The sequence below is a fragment of the Triturus cristatus genome, chromosome 1_2 (assembly GCF_964204655.1).
Source record: "Triturus cristatus chromosome 1_2, aTriCri1.1, whole genome shotgun sequence".
In the NCBI taxonomy this organism is placed as follows: domain Eukaryota; kingdom Metazoa; phylum Chordata; class Amphibia; order Caudata; family Salamandridae; genus Triturus; species Triturus cristatus.
The window spans coordinates 294,554,173-294,568,783 of record NC_140580.1 but is presented as its reverse complement, the minus strand read 5'-3'; the positions used below and the strand labels follow the sequence as shown (position 1 = coordinate 294,568,783).

General features: G+C 44.6%; 1 protein-coding gene and 1 pseudogene across 2 annotated transcripts in view; one reads left to right on the top strand and one right to left on the bottom strand.

The window, feature by feature from the left end:
* Positions 1-14,611, top strand: part of NUDT13 (nudix hydrolase 13) — a 620,793-nt gene that overhangs the window by 84,198 nt on the left and 521,984 nt on the right. The window lies entirely within an intron of this gene.
* On the bottom strand, positions 12,603-13,344 carry LOC146867199 (18S ribosomal RNA; annotated as a pseudogene; the record flags this gene model as incomplete).

Genomic DNA, 14,611 nt, shown 5'->3' with positions numbered 1-14,611 from the left:
AGTAAGCTGAAAAACGGGACCATAGTAAACACCGAACGAGTAAAAAATATATAACTTCCATAAAGGGTCCCTTCACATGGCGATGTTAATAGGGAGACCTCCATATTGGAAAAAGTACTGATAGCAAATTGGTATTAGATTTCATAAAGTGGATCCCACAAATACAGGTACCATCATGAGGGAGGCAGAGTATAACATTAGTAATATATAAGTAGATGGAAAAAGGTAATTACTCCAGACAAACTAGAAGTTAATTTCAAGGAGCAAGCACATCTAAACAGTGAAGTGGGCCCACCATTGGGTGGTAAAGATGTAACTCTACGTACGGCAAGTAGTCCGTACATAAGGACACAATATAAGGTGGGCGAAACCGGATCTCCTAACATGATGTAAAAATGGACACCTATAGAAAATTTAATTCATATCACAAAAGATGGAAGAGTGATTTGGACGAGAATTACATAATAGCCTGATCCCAGGGTATTTCCAAATTCAAGCCATTTTTGACAGTATCCAGAATAAAACTCCAAAATACTTCTCGTTTCTTTCGTGTTTTATCCAAATTCATGCCTTCTTTAGCTAGAATTTTTTCCAGGATAAACCATTGTATGTCATCCTCAGTGTGGTTATTATCCAGAAAATGTGAAACCATTTGGGAGGTCATTTTTTTGGTCCTAACAGCGGACCTGTGTTCAGTGAGTCTGATGTTGAGGGACCTAGATGTTTCGCCCACATATCCTTTGTTGCAAGGGCATATTAGTAAATAAATGATGTTTTTTGACTTACAGTTACTTATGCCCTTCGACACAATGGTTTGTCCATTGAAAACAAGTCGTTTCGTGTCAATCGCTAATGGGCAAACTTTACAAGTACCGCACTTAAAGTTGCCCTCTATGGGGAGCATGCCTTCAATACTTCTCTGTATTGGTTCTTTTTGTGCAGGCAGGCGAGATCTGACAATATGATCCTTGAGGTTTCTATTTTTGCGTTAAGCAAAAAGAGGTTTCTGTATACAGTTTGCCTTTGTTTTATTCACATTCAAAAGGTGCCAATTTGAACAGATAATCTGACGAATTTGCTCGTTCAGGAGTGAATGCCGGGTGACAAACACTAGGTCTGATCCCTGTGTTTGTTTGGTGCCTTGTAATAGATGCTGACGATCGTAAAACCTCGCTCTTTTGTATGACTCTCTAACGAGTCTGTGAGGATAGCCTCTATCAAGAAACTTCTTTTTCATGACAATGGATCTTTTATCGTAATCTTCCAACTTAGTACAATTACGCCTAAGGCGCAGAAACTGGCCAAAGGGGATGCTGTTTTTTTGTTTTGTGGGGTGAAAGCTTTCGTAATGCAACAAAGTGTTGCGAGCAGTGCTTTTTGTGAACAAATCGACATAAAGATGACCGAATTCATGTTTAATGAATATGTCCAAGAACTCTACTTGAGTATTGCTTATTTGGGATGTGAATTTTAAATTAGCATCACAAAGATTGAGCCACATGATGAATTCCTTCAGATTGTCTTCATTGTCATCCCATATAAACACAATGTCGTCTATATATCGCGACCAGTGCAGGACAGATTCGAAGAATGGTGCCATCTCGTTAAAAATTAATTTTTGTTCGAAGTGAGCCATATATATGTTCGCTACTGTAGGGGCGCAAGAAGCGCCCATACTAACTCCTTTTGTTTGCTTAAAGAGCTCACCGCGAAATTCAAAGATATTTTCATCGAGAATGATTTTAAGGCAGTCGATGATAAAATTCGTATTACACTCAATGTCATAAAGTTCAATGAACCACTTTACAGCTGTAATTGCTCCTTCACCTGGTATATTGGAGTACAGACTTTCAACATCAAGGGTGACAAGCCATTGTCTCCTAGAGTTGAAGGCAGTACCTTCCATCAGATTGATTATATGTCGCGTGTCTTGGACATAGCCAGGAATAGCATGAATGGAGGGACGTAGCATGGAGTCCAAATATTTGGAAATTGGCTCAGTAATGGACCCGATAATGGTAACAATCGGGTGAAAAGGTGGGTCAATTTCGTCCTTATGTACTTTGGGGGTACCATATAGGCTAGCCAGTCTAGGGTTGTGTAAGTTCATGTAGTTAAATTCTTTTTCGCAAATGAAACCATTGTGTAATGCATTAGCGGTCAGCCTATAGATTTTTTGCTTGATCTTTTGAGTAGGGTTCCGAGATATTTTAGTATAGAACCTACTATCCATCAGCATAGTATCAATTTTACTTATATATTGGACAGTGTCCAATATTGCTATACCACCCCCTTTATCACACATTTTTATGGTGATTTCAGGGGAATTTTTAAGTTTGTTCAAACTTTCATATTCCTCAGTCGTCAAATTACAGGGAGTTTTTGGGACATATTTGGTAGCGATGGTAAGTTTGTCAAATACCACTTTCTCAAAGATCCTAACCTCTGGTGCAATTTGTTCTGGATTCGGAGTGAACACAGATTTAGGCGCTAAACCAGAGCGATTTGTGTCGGAAGCCATTTTTTCTATATTTGAGAAAAAGAATTTTAACCGGATCTTTCGGAAAAAAGCATTGAGGTCATTGAACAGCTCAAACTTATTAAGGCCTGAATGAGGTACGAAAGACAGTCCTTTAGATAGGAGAGAAAATGATGCCTGGCTGAGGCTAGATGTACTTAAATTAAAAATGGGAATGTTATTCATTGCCTCCAATACCGAGCATTCCGGGTTTCTAGATATTGTTTCTGATTTACTGGTTGATGGCCCCGAAGTGAAGTCTGATATTGCACATGGGGTTGATACTGTTGTTGAGGTTGATAGTGTGATTGATATTGTTGCTGGTATCGGGGTCGCCAATTGCCTCTGTTCTGGTATCGTCTCCCTAAAAAAGGAGAACGATAACCTTGGTTAGAGCGTGGAGTATACCTATTTCCTCTGTTCTCAGATATAGAGAAAGTTCCCTCGTTGTCAGAATCTGATGTGTCAGAGAAAGTGGTGATTTTCTTGTTGGACGATTTATATGGTTGTTGATGAAATTGAAGATCTGAGCCTGTGAGGTCAGTTTGAGAGTAATAGCCGTCTGCAAGGTAAGGATAGATGTGTTCCTTATTAAAGTATCTGTTTGTCGGTTTTACGTTTCAGAAGATATTCGTTATATGAGCTTAGTTCACTACCCAATTCTTCAAGTTTCTTTTTGGCATCTTCGATGGCCGTAGAGGATTTTATTTTGTTCTCTAGCTCAGAGATTTCATTCAATAACTGTGTAAGTATCTCTTTTGCGGTTTCAACTATAAGCATCATTAGGTCCCTCGAACAACGATTGGCTATGAGGGACCATTTTTCTAGAAACTCCTTAATGTGAACGAACAGACCAGGAATATTCTTAATCTGTAATCCCTGTGGGATAATTCCGGCCCTTAGGTACTCTAGCATAAATTGGCCATGAAGTTCTATTCTTTTGGTTTTCTTACGTAAGGCTAGCAATTTATGGAGATCTTCATTTTGATCTGAATTAGCCGTTGGTCTATTATCAAAATTCAAACTAGCTCCAACCATAGATACAAAGTCATCATCTGAAAAACCAAAGGTTTTCAGATTAGACATGGTGATAATCACGAAACTGGGAGGTATACTAAATACAAAAGTAAGCCCAACTTAGTTAGACATGAGAAAGTATTAAGCTATAGATAGATTGACGGACCCGTTAAGCACAAATTCAATCATAAAAAATATATATATACATCTATGACAATTATGGCAAAAAAGAGGGTGTATGCAAGTGAGAAAGGAAATTATATATGAAGTATATAACAACAAAGAATAGAATTATGAATTATTGTGTACAGAGGAAAAAGGAAAAAGAAGAAAAAGCCAATGATATGACAGGACCAAGTATATTAACAAAAAAAGGGAATTAATAATGTGAAAATAATTAAAGACAAAGTTCTATGTGCAACAACTATATATAAACATTCAATTCAAGCATATAGTACAAATTCCTAAAACAGACTGTATTTAGGCTGTTACTCAGTTAAACGACTAGTGCATCTCCAAACAGACAGCGGTGCTCCGCGACATCCGCAATAACTTGTCCTGTGTGGAGTCCGCACTCCAACATATCGACGAGAGGAGCATCCCCTTGTCTACCTCTACCACACTCCATGAGTGCCCCCTCTTGTTGGAGGAGTTCCGCAAACTGGCAAATTTAGAAGTGGCACTACTGGGTAAGCATGCTCTGGCTCGCAGATATGGCGAAGGTGAGCGCCCTGTTCGTACGCTTGCCAGCCACCTGAGCCCCCCTACCGAACTCCGGCTATGTTGCGGCCTTGGATCTGGATGATGGCACCCTCATTACCTCTCCCAACGGCCATTCTCACTGAGGTAACCTCTTACTTTGAAACACTTTATACATCTCGACTCACCTTTGAGTCTGCAACTCGTTGGAATTACTTAGAGGAAATAGCTATAGTTTGGCTGTCTGACGGTCAATCTCAGTTCCTCAATTAACCATTTTTGGCGGAGGAGATATCACAAGCAATTGACTCCCTTGACGGCTCAAATGCCCCTGGGTTGGAGGACCTGTGGAGTACCTTTTACAAGGCATATATAGCGATACTGGTTCCCCATTTGCTTGAAGTATATGCTGAGGCCTCCCCATCGGTGTCTTACCACCTTCCATGCTAGAGGTAGTAATCTCCCTCTTACTGAAACCTCGGAAAGAACCCTAAACACTGTGCCTCATACAGACCTCTCTCCTTCATCAATTTCGACAACAAAATCTTGGCCAGGGATCTGGCTAACCGCCTGTCCTTAATGCTGGAAACAATACTGTCGCCGGTGCAGACAGGACTTATGCCACACCGTTCCACCTCTTTAAATTTAGCACCGTCTAATCAGTTTTGAATCGCATATCCCCTGACATCCCGAGGGTAGTCGCCTTACAAGACGCGGAGTAGTCCTTCGACTCCCTGAAGTGGCCTTTCCTCCTAGACACCCCGTGGAAGCTCTGAATCCCTGAACGATTTACCTCCCTTGTCTCTTTATTATACTGTAAACTGACAGCACGCATTCGTGTTAATGGATCCCTTACGGACTCCTTCAGCATCTCCCAGGGCACCAGGCAGGGTTGCCCACTTTCGCCCCTGCTATTTATCATAGCTGTGGACCCCCTGGTGCGTCACCTCCAGGAGCACCATATGCACCGCGATTTGCAATTTACCGCGGGGCAACCCCTTATGTCCAAGACGCAGACAATATTCTCCTGTTCGTCTGACACCCTTCCTCTAACTTAGCTCCTATTGTCCCAGAGGTGACCCACTTTGGTGAAATTTCCGGCCTCGCCATTAACTGGTCTAAATCCGAGGTGTTCCACCTTACCAAAGTCACCACGCCAACAACCTGCGCTTACCCTTTTCAATGGTCCGCTGTCACTACCAAGAGCCTTGGGGTGATTTTACACAGGACCAAGAACCAGGTCATCTGGCAGAATTATGGCCCAGCTATCAAAAGACTCACTGCTCAAATTGACTGCTGGATACAACTTCCCCTACCGATGGCCGCCGCATAGCCCCGATAAAAATGGTAGTCCTTCTGCGGTTCCTTTATCTATTTGTTAATATTCCTATACCCTTGACCGGCACCTTTTTTGCTACTCTTCGAATCCTTCTCTTGAAACTGGTTTTGGCAGGCAGACCTCACGTGTCGCCTGGAGCACCCTCACTCTTCCATACAACCATGGTGGTTTCACGGTCCCCTACTTCCAATATACTTCCTTGTAGCTCAGGCACATTTTGCATACCACTGGTTCCATCTGGACACTCGTCTACCCTACTCCAAATTAGAGCGCGCCCTGGCTGATCCTACGCCTCTTTATGCACTCCTACCACTGGGCATCCGAATGGACCCCCAACGACATCCAGACCTTGTCCACCACTTGCTGGGCCTGGCGGAGGCTCGGTGGCATGTTGGGTTTCAATTTTCTCTATTCGCCCAATCTCCCTCTACCCAGGAATCCATAGCTTTCCGCCACAACCAAAAATTGAGTACACTGCACCCTCTAAGTATTAGCTCCACTCTCTGGGAGATGTGTTTCCGGACGTCCATGTTCTGCATCACAACCCCGACACTACATGCTCCTCCACTCCATTCATGGACAATGAGCAGATCCTAGTTTAGGCCTCAAGGCTCCGTGTTTTAGCATTGATCCTTTGTTGCATTACATCAATTCACCTTTCCTGCTAGCTTATCTTAAATAATCTGTATTTCATGCTGGCATCACATTGATAAAATGCTTCTAAACCACAAACGTGTCACAGGCATACTAACTAAAGAACATCGTTCCTCACAGAGCAGACCTGTGGCTCCTGCCCTTACAATTTATGCAGCAAAAGCAGTCAGTTCAGCCCTATATGGAGCTGAACTGTGGGGTTTTGAGAATACTGAAAGCATTTGCAGGTCTGAACATAAATTTCTAAGAGATTTCGTGATGCTTCCTTGAAGTGTGCCATTGAAACCGCTGTTAAAATACATGGGTAGGCATTCTTTTAAAGATGTAGCTAGGCTACGACCCCTGTTATTCTGGGCCCGCTTATGTCGAACCCCTGAATTATGCCGCGCTTACAGAAGTCATGGCTCTAGATGTTAACCAAAGAATTAGTTGGGTGCTCAATCTCAAAAAATCTCTTGTTGCACTAGGCCTCATGGAAGCATGGGACACGCAAACCCCTCCTAGTAAGGCCGACCTCAAAAGACGCTATTGGGCATGGGTCAACGCCCAAGAGCTTAGCAACTTAAGAGCAGGAAGGCTGACGGAAGAGTTTTTTCTCCATAAGCAACACACATTTTTAGAACCTTACCTAGATTTTATCCAAACACCTCGAGATAGAGCACTTTATATACAGTTTAGGGTAGGCTCACTGCCGGTTAGAGAGTTAACTGCGAAATGGAGCATCCCACATCAGACACCTTTAGGGTGCCCCTGTTGCAAAACACCGATAGAGAGCATAGCCCATTTCATGTTTGCCTGCCCTGCTCATAAAAGCGCAACAACGAGATGGCTTAAACCCATTTGCAGAGAGTTGAATACGCGCGAATATCGCACTGCTCTACGTATTCTAAAGGCTGATGTGCGGACTCTCTTTCCTTGTGGTGTAGCCAAGTATCTTGGTTGTGCTTGGATTGTAAGGTTTACATTTTTGCGTGGAGATTTTTAATGAATTATGTTTCTATATTTTTAGCTCTATGGTTTGCACATGATATATTGCACTGCCACTTTATTACCTGTTAGTAGACTAAGAATAATCTAAAGGGGGAAAAAAAAAGGTTTTTATGTGATGAAGGGCTTGTAATGAACTTTTATAAAACGTCGACCCAAGATTATTCTTGCTACAATCACACTTTCTAACTTTTAGGGCAATTAGAAATTGATGAACTTAATGTTTTATTGGATTCTATATTTTTTAATTGATGTTTCTTTTTAACATTTATATGGCTTATATAAATTGAAGGATGTAAGTTTGGAAATGCTTTTAAGATATTGGTTATCGAAATAAAGCAACTTTTGAATTTGTATTTTATGCTGAGTACAGCACGATATGTTTTTCATTAGCTCAAATACAGCTCTTACATGTGCAGCCATGGCCTGTACAATGCAACTAGTTTTCTTACTTAGGCTTTATTTCTATAGTCAGATTTTTCTCTTACTCTTTGTTCTATTGAGCACAGTCTGCCCCAGTCGACAGTCGCGCTGGGAGCAGGGGGCCACGTTCCCCCCTTTCCTGCCCGAGGGGTGGCAGGGAGTGGGTGCCGGGAAAGGGCGCAGAAGCGGTCTAATCTCCCTCTGCCCCACAGACACAGCAAAGCTGCTGCCAGGGGGTCTGTATCACCCTCCGCCAGAGCGGACGGCAGCCTGCCACCCCGATGCCTTCCCCACCGACCCTGAGCCGGTTGTGGCGCACCGCTGCAAACGAAATGCGCCCTGCGGGGGCCAGGTGCACTTGGGTGGCGGTCCCGCAGAGTGGATCTGCCCTCCTGGGCCACCGACCTTCCCGCCATATTGAATCCTCTGGGCGGACTGCACGAACCCCACCCGTTTACCTCTCAACGGTTTCATGCCCTCTTGAACTCCCTCTTTAAAGTTCTTTTCAAATTTTCCTTACGTTATTTGTTGGCTATCGGTCTTGTACCCATATTTAGCCTTAGATAGAGTTTACCCCCCATTTTGGGCTGCATTCCCAAGCAACCCGACGCCGAGAAGACCAGATACCGTTTCACTGGGGGCCGCTAATGACCTAACAAGTCCACGAGCGTGATCCTTGATCAGAAGGACTTGGGCCCCCAGAGTGACACCGGGAAGTCGGTCTTATGTATGCCACAATACCCGCGCCCGCCGGGGATTCGGCGCTGGGCTTTTCCCTCTTCACTTAGTAATATGCTTAAATTCAGCAGGTCGCTGTAGGAGGCTGGCTTAGTTTATGGTGCTCACTTATGTAAGTGTAGCACCCTGCACTAATCCAGACAACCCTTATGGTGATTTTAGTGGTCTTAGACAATCTTAGAGAGCTCTCTAAGTGGTAGCTTTGATCAGCAGCCTTCAGGCTTAGTCCAAAAGGTGTGTAAAGCAGCTTGTTTTACCAGTAATAATCATATAGTGTAGGTTAATTGAAAAAGAACCACACAGTGTAGTTAAAAAAATATGTATTTATTATAAATATTACCCGGAAATACAATCCAGGGCTCGAAAAATCATAAAAATGTTACTAGACCTGGAGGTCTAGTAACTTTATTAGGCTACTCGACCTAACTGCAATGTACTTGACCCATGAACTGGTCTCAAATTGTGTGATCCTCGGCAAATATTTTGTCTTATGAAGCCACCTTTTTCTTCATTACCACATAAGAGAGCACCTTCAAAAATGCAAGTTCACTATTTTTGCTGTACAGAAAAACTCTTTATTTACTAGACTAATTGCTTCCTCCTTGTATAACACAAATGGAGTCCATATATAGGGTACACATGATCCCTTGCTTGCCTCTTTGTTCACTAATAGCATTGTCATCGGGCAGGAGCAGTAATAATTCCCAGTTCATGTTTAAAAACTCACTTTTCATAAGTATATTACCAAAGCATGATGTGGTAGGGCACTGTCATTTACATAGAGTATATTTTCCATTGAAATGGCCACAAAACGTTCCCACTAACATGTAGTTTTACTGACAATAGTGCATAAACAATGTTTGGAATTGGGTTTCAGCAAAAATAATTAAAATTTGCACATCACCAAGTAAAGTGTTCTAATCTGTTTTGATCCTATAAAAAATTGTTCACCACAGAATTATGAAAATGGGTCTTCATACTAGTGAAATATATTTGAAAGGTTTGAACAGTTCACTTAGCTATTTTGGTGTTGTGTGACATCTTACAGCCTTTCATTTAACATGTTTTGCACAGTTTAATTGGCACATAGTTCACTTTACAAAATCCTCTAACTTAAGTTGCAAAAAGAAAAATTAATGTAGAAAGACAAACTGACTTTTGACTTCTGTCTCTGAAAGCTAGCAAATGTGACAAGATAACAAGATTTAAAGGCATTTTTATTGCTCTTACACTTTGTGAGCAATAAAGATGCCTTTAAATCTTGTTATTCTGACACATTTGCTCTGCTTTTAGAGACAGAGGTCAAAAGTCAGTTTGTCTTACTAAAATTTGCTTTTTGTTCTGTAACCAAAGTTAGAGGATTTTCAACCTGCTAGAAAGGGCGAGTAGTCTCAAAACATTGCTGGTCCTGAATAAATCTTGCTCGACAATGGGAGGGGGCGGGTGGATTTTTTGAGCCCTGCAATCAAAATACACACTACACTTTAGTAATAGAACACATAAGTAGCACGAATACACAGTAGTCTCCAGGGGGAGACAAAACCATATACTATGAAAGTGGAATGTGAACCACGACCTATATCGAGGCTGGACCCAGAAGACGTAGAAGAGCCGAGGACCCAAGGAACCACCCATGGTAAGTACCCAGGAACCCCACGGAAGCCGTGTGCAAAGTAGGAACACGACTGAGTGCTCAATACAAGTCAATGGGTACGTCGCAGTTGTAGTTTTTAAGAAGAAGGACCCTTCCCAGAGGACCCTGAAGAAACCTTGTGGAAGACGGAAGGTTGGATAGTCACTCCACCCATGGATACTCCGGAAACCAGGATACTTATACCAGAGAAGCCGGGTGCATAGGTGCGAAGTGACGGAAACTGACATAGACTTCAGTGAAGATGCCGCTGGCGAAGAAGGTGAAAGAGTCCGGTGGAACCCAAAGGTGGATTTAAGACGGGAGGTACCTGCAAGCAGAAGGGACAGAGTCTATGCCACTCAGGAGTTACCAGCAGGCATGGGAGACAAATGCCCACCGATATCACAGATGCAGGAGAGTTGGCGGTGCCCTTGGAGCTGTGCAGACCAGGCGACTCTGCGATAGGCTAGGAGCTGTTCACAAGCTGTCCCGCATCAGGTTTCAAGAGCCAGGGGGTCGGGAGCCCCAACAAGCCTTGGCAACGGCAACTAATGGAGTATGCAAAAAAAGTGCAGCATCGGGTAAAATCAATAAAGAAATTTAAACAAAAAAAAAAAGTGCACCATCAGGACCAGCAAGGTCCAAGTGACTCACCACGAACAGGTAAGTCAGAGCAGGCCCGGGCAAGCAGGGGAGCACACTGGACCCTCAAGAGGAACCACGGGCCGAAGGGGAAGAGGACCTTGAGCAGCTCACCAAAGAATGAAGGCCCTCGGTGCAGAGATGCGGTACAGGCAAAGATCTTGGTAGCAAGAGATGTTTGAGACTGGAGCTTCTTGGAGCCTGAAGATCTCTGGTGAAGAGAGTCAGCTTTGTTGTGGTGCCTGCAGATGCAGGAAGTGACTCCTTCACTTCAAGGGAGATTCCTTCGGGTGTTTGGGATGTCCACAGGCCTTGTGAAGAACTTGTATGGAGCACAGATGACACAGAAGACTGGTAGGACGTCGAGACCAGGAGCAGCAGGAGTCTTCCCAAAGCGAAGTCCAACGACGTTCAAAATGCCCAGACAGTTGAAGATGAAGTGGTTTCGGATCTGAATCTTGTCCCACAAAGAATCAAAGGAACCACCCATAAGCCCTTAACCCTGAGGTAAGGGTTGGGACGATCCTGGGGTCCCTCCCACTGCAGGGGCTGGACATTCGGGAGTATACTCCCATGTCCTTTGTCCAGTTTCGCACCAGAACAGGAGCCAACAGCTCCCTGAACTGGTTCCAACTTGAGTATGCAAGGAGGGCACCAAATGTGCCCTTCAAAGCAGTCTAGTGGCGCTGGCAAGCGACCCCACCCTGGCCCAATACACTAAGTCCTATCTGTGAGGTGGTTACACCTCCCTGTGATAGGAAACCTATTGTCCTGTCTTCCCCTGCTCGAGCTTGGCTCAGCAGCAGGAGGGTAGAATCATGTCTCTGGTCGGCAGCAGCCATAGTTTGCTGTCTGGGTCTAGAAGACTGTTACCGGGAGCACTAAAGGCCTCCCGGAGGAGCTTTACAATGCATGGAATCATACCTCCAACACCATTTATGATGTTGGGATATGATTCATACCCCATAACAACACTGTTTACGGTGTTGGAGTATAATTCCAACATGTTTGATACCAAACACGACAGGGTTTGTTACAGCCAGTTTAGAGTTAGCCATCGCGTAATGACCCATGGCCACTCTAAGTATCATAATTGCTGATGCACTTACAACCCAGGAGAATAGACTATATGGATTGTAGGGGTCTCCTGCTCATGCAGGGGCACCCTCACACTCATAACCGAGCCCCCTGCCTTCGGAATGGCCAGGAGCGACCGCTGCGAGTCTTCAAACCCTCAGCCCGGCCACACGGGACTGGGACAAACTGGGTACCTGGCAACAAGGGAGGGTCGCCCCACCTGCACGTCAGCAGTCTGCCACTAGGCTAGACCCCTGGGATGTTGAGAGTCCCCAGCTCAGGCAGCAGCCTGAGCCGTGCCGGTGGGCTGGTGGGTAGCCCGCCCCCACTTGCCCAGGTTGGAGGCGACAGAAGGGTAGAGCCGGGTGGCTCTCCGTCCTGCGCGTCTCCTATCGAGAGGAGCCGGGGTCCCTTTGCAGGCCCCGGCTCCTTCTCTTCCAAGCCGCATGAGAAGGGCTACTCCTCAGTCGCCCGAAGCCCGGTCGGGCCAGGCATCGGGCGCGGGAGGGTCCGGGGCGGCAGGGCTTTGTGGGTGGGGGGGTGGACTCAGCCTGGGGAGGCACTGCCATTCGGTTTCCCCCAATGTGGGTCATGCTGCGTGAGTGTGGGTTCTGTCTCAGGAGGGCCTAGCGCTGTGCCCCTCCTGAAGGGACTGAGGCCGGGCCCCCCCCCCCTGTCCCTCGCACTTTAGTCGGTCGGGTCCTCCCCTGTTGGAGGAGACCGCCAAGGACCTTCCTCACCCAAGCCCCCTGTGCGGTAGCCAGGGCGCGCAAGGGCAGGGCTGGGCCCTGTGCCGACGGTGTGTGCGTATTCCACCCAGGAGGCAGCTGAGGGTTTCGGGCTGGCGCCGTCCATCGCTCGGGCCACTCTGCCGTTAATGATCCTGCCTCAGGTTCACCTACGGAAACCTTGTACCGACTTTTACTTCCTCTAGATAGTCAAGTTTGACTGTCTTCTCGATGCTCTGCCAGGTCCATTGCTGACCCGGCAGGGCTGATCCGAGGACCTCACTAAACCATCCAATCGGTAGTAGCGACAGGCGGTGTGTACAAAGGGCAGAGACTTAATCAACGTGAGCTTATGACCCGCACTTACTGGGAATTCCTTGTTCATGGGAAATAATTGCAATCCCTATCACGATCGTGGTTCAATGGTTTACTCGCACCTATTGGCGAAGGGTAGATACAAGCTGATCCATTCAGTGTAGCGCACATGCAGCCCCAGACATCCCCGGACCTCTAAGGGCATCACTGACCTGTTATTACGTGATCTTGTGTGGCTGTAGACCACTTGTCCCTCTAAGAAGTTGGACGTTGACCGTTGGGGGTTTCGTAACTAGTTAGCATGGAGGAGTCTCGTTCGTAATTGGAATTAACCAGACAAATCGCTCTACCAACTAAGAACGGCCATGCACCACCACCCACGGAATTGAGAAAGAGCTATCAATCTGTCAATCCTTTCCATGCTCGGGTCTGTGAGGTTTCCTGTGTTCAGTCAAATTAAGCCACAGGCTCCACTCCTGGTGGTGCCCTTCTGTCAATTCCTTTAATAGCTGCCTGCAGTCCATTACAAAAACTGTCCTAAAGATTGAATAAAAAACACCCCAACCTGAGAGATCAAACACCAAGTCCTCGAGGACACGAGGGATCAAAATAACGGTGCTGGTCAATTGTGATGTTAACTGTATTTTTAGGAGTGGTATTGTGAACCCACTGGACAGTATAAAGCACAACAAAAAGTATGTGTATTTCATTGAATCTATTTGACAACAAGCATTGCCAATGCCAATAGGGTTGGCTTGTAAATGTGCCTTCTGTCATTGGTGAGTTTAAGCCCTCAACAAGTCATTATACATTCACTCTGTCACTCATCTTTGAGCTAAATTCAACCATCCATTGACTCTTTCTTGCAGTCACCCTCTGACCCTACCACAATAAAACATGCACAAATGCAATAACATATGCTAGATAAATTAAATGAATGCAAGGAGAAAAAAAGAAAACATGCCATTTAAAAACGGCGGGCATATGTTAGTAATACCTAAACGAAACATAGCAGTACATGTCCATTTTGTGGAGGTATTGTACATAATCTATCTTTGTTTTAAAGTTCCATCATGCCCCCCACGTTTAGAAACAATATTTTAGCCATCTTGGAATGGTAAAACAATGATATACTACAGAAAATAGCCTTGCATAATGGTCGCCTGGTTTAAGGGAAGTGGTTATGTGGGATGCAGCGCACTTCAGATGAAGTGAGTGGTATGCAAGGGAAATCATTAGCACTGCCTGTGGAGCTTAAGTATCTTCGTATCTCCTTAAGAAAAGTTTAAATAAAAAGAGGAGTAATGAAGAATTATAAAAGGAGAAAAATTAAAACCAATGGACTATCAACCAGCTTTGACACTGAAGCGTATTAATTTTCAGGTACATTTACACGTGATCAGGAAATGCCATTATTCACACACAGGGTGGGGGCAGAGTGTAAATGACCCTCAATGCCTAATAACTTGGGCTTATGCTCACAGAAAATATGCTAGGCCTACTACTTCTGCTGAATCTGTTCATAAGAAACAATTTATAACTTTTTTCATTAGTTTGTCACAATAACCAACTCAGATCTTCTTTGTTGGGCATAAACTTTTCCACAAGGCAACCATCAAGTATACAGTGATAAAGAAACAAATATTTACAAAATGACATTTGTTAAAACAATATAAAACTCTTCCTAGGAGAGTCTAATGAGAATTATCATAGTGCACACCCTCTATACCCTTGTTTTGTTCTGGTTAGTTACCAACACCAAAATTCTTGCCTCCTGTGGCAGTCTGTGAGAGTTCATGTAACAACATGCAACTGCATGGAGGTTTTAGCCCATCGCCATA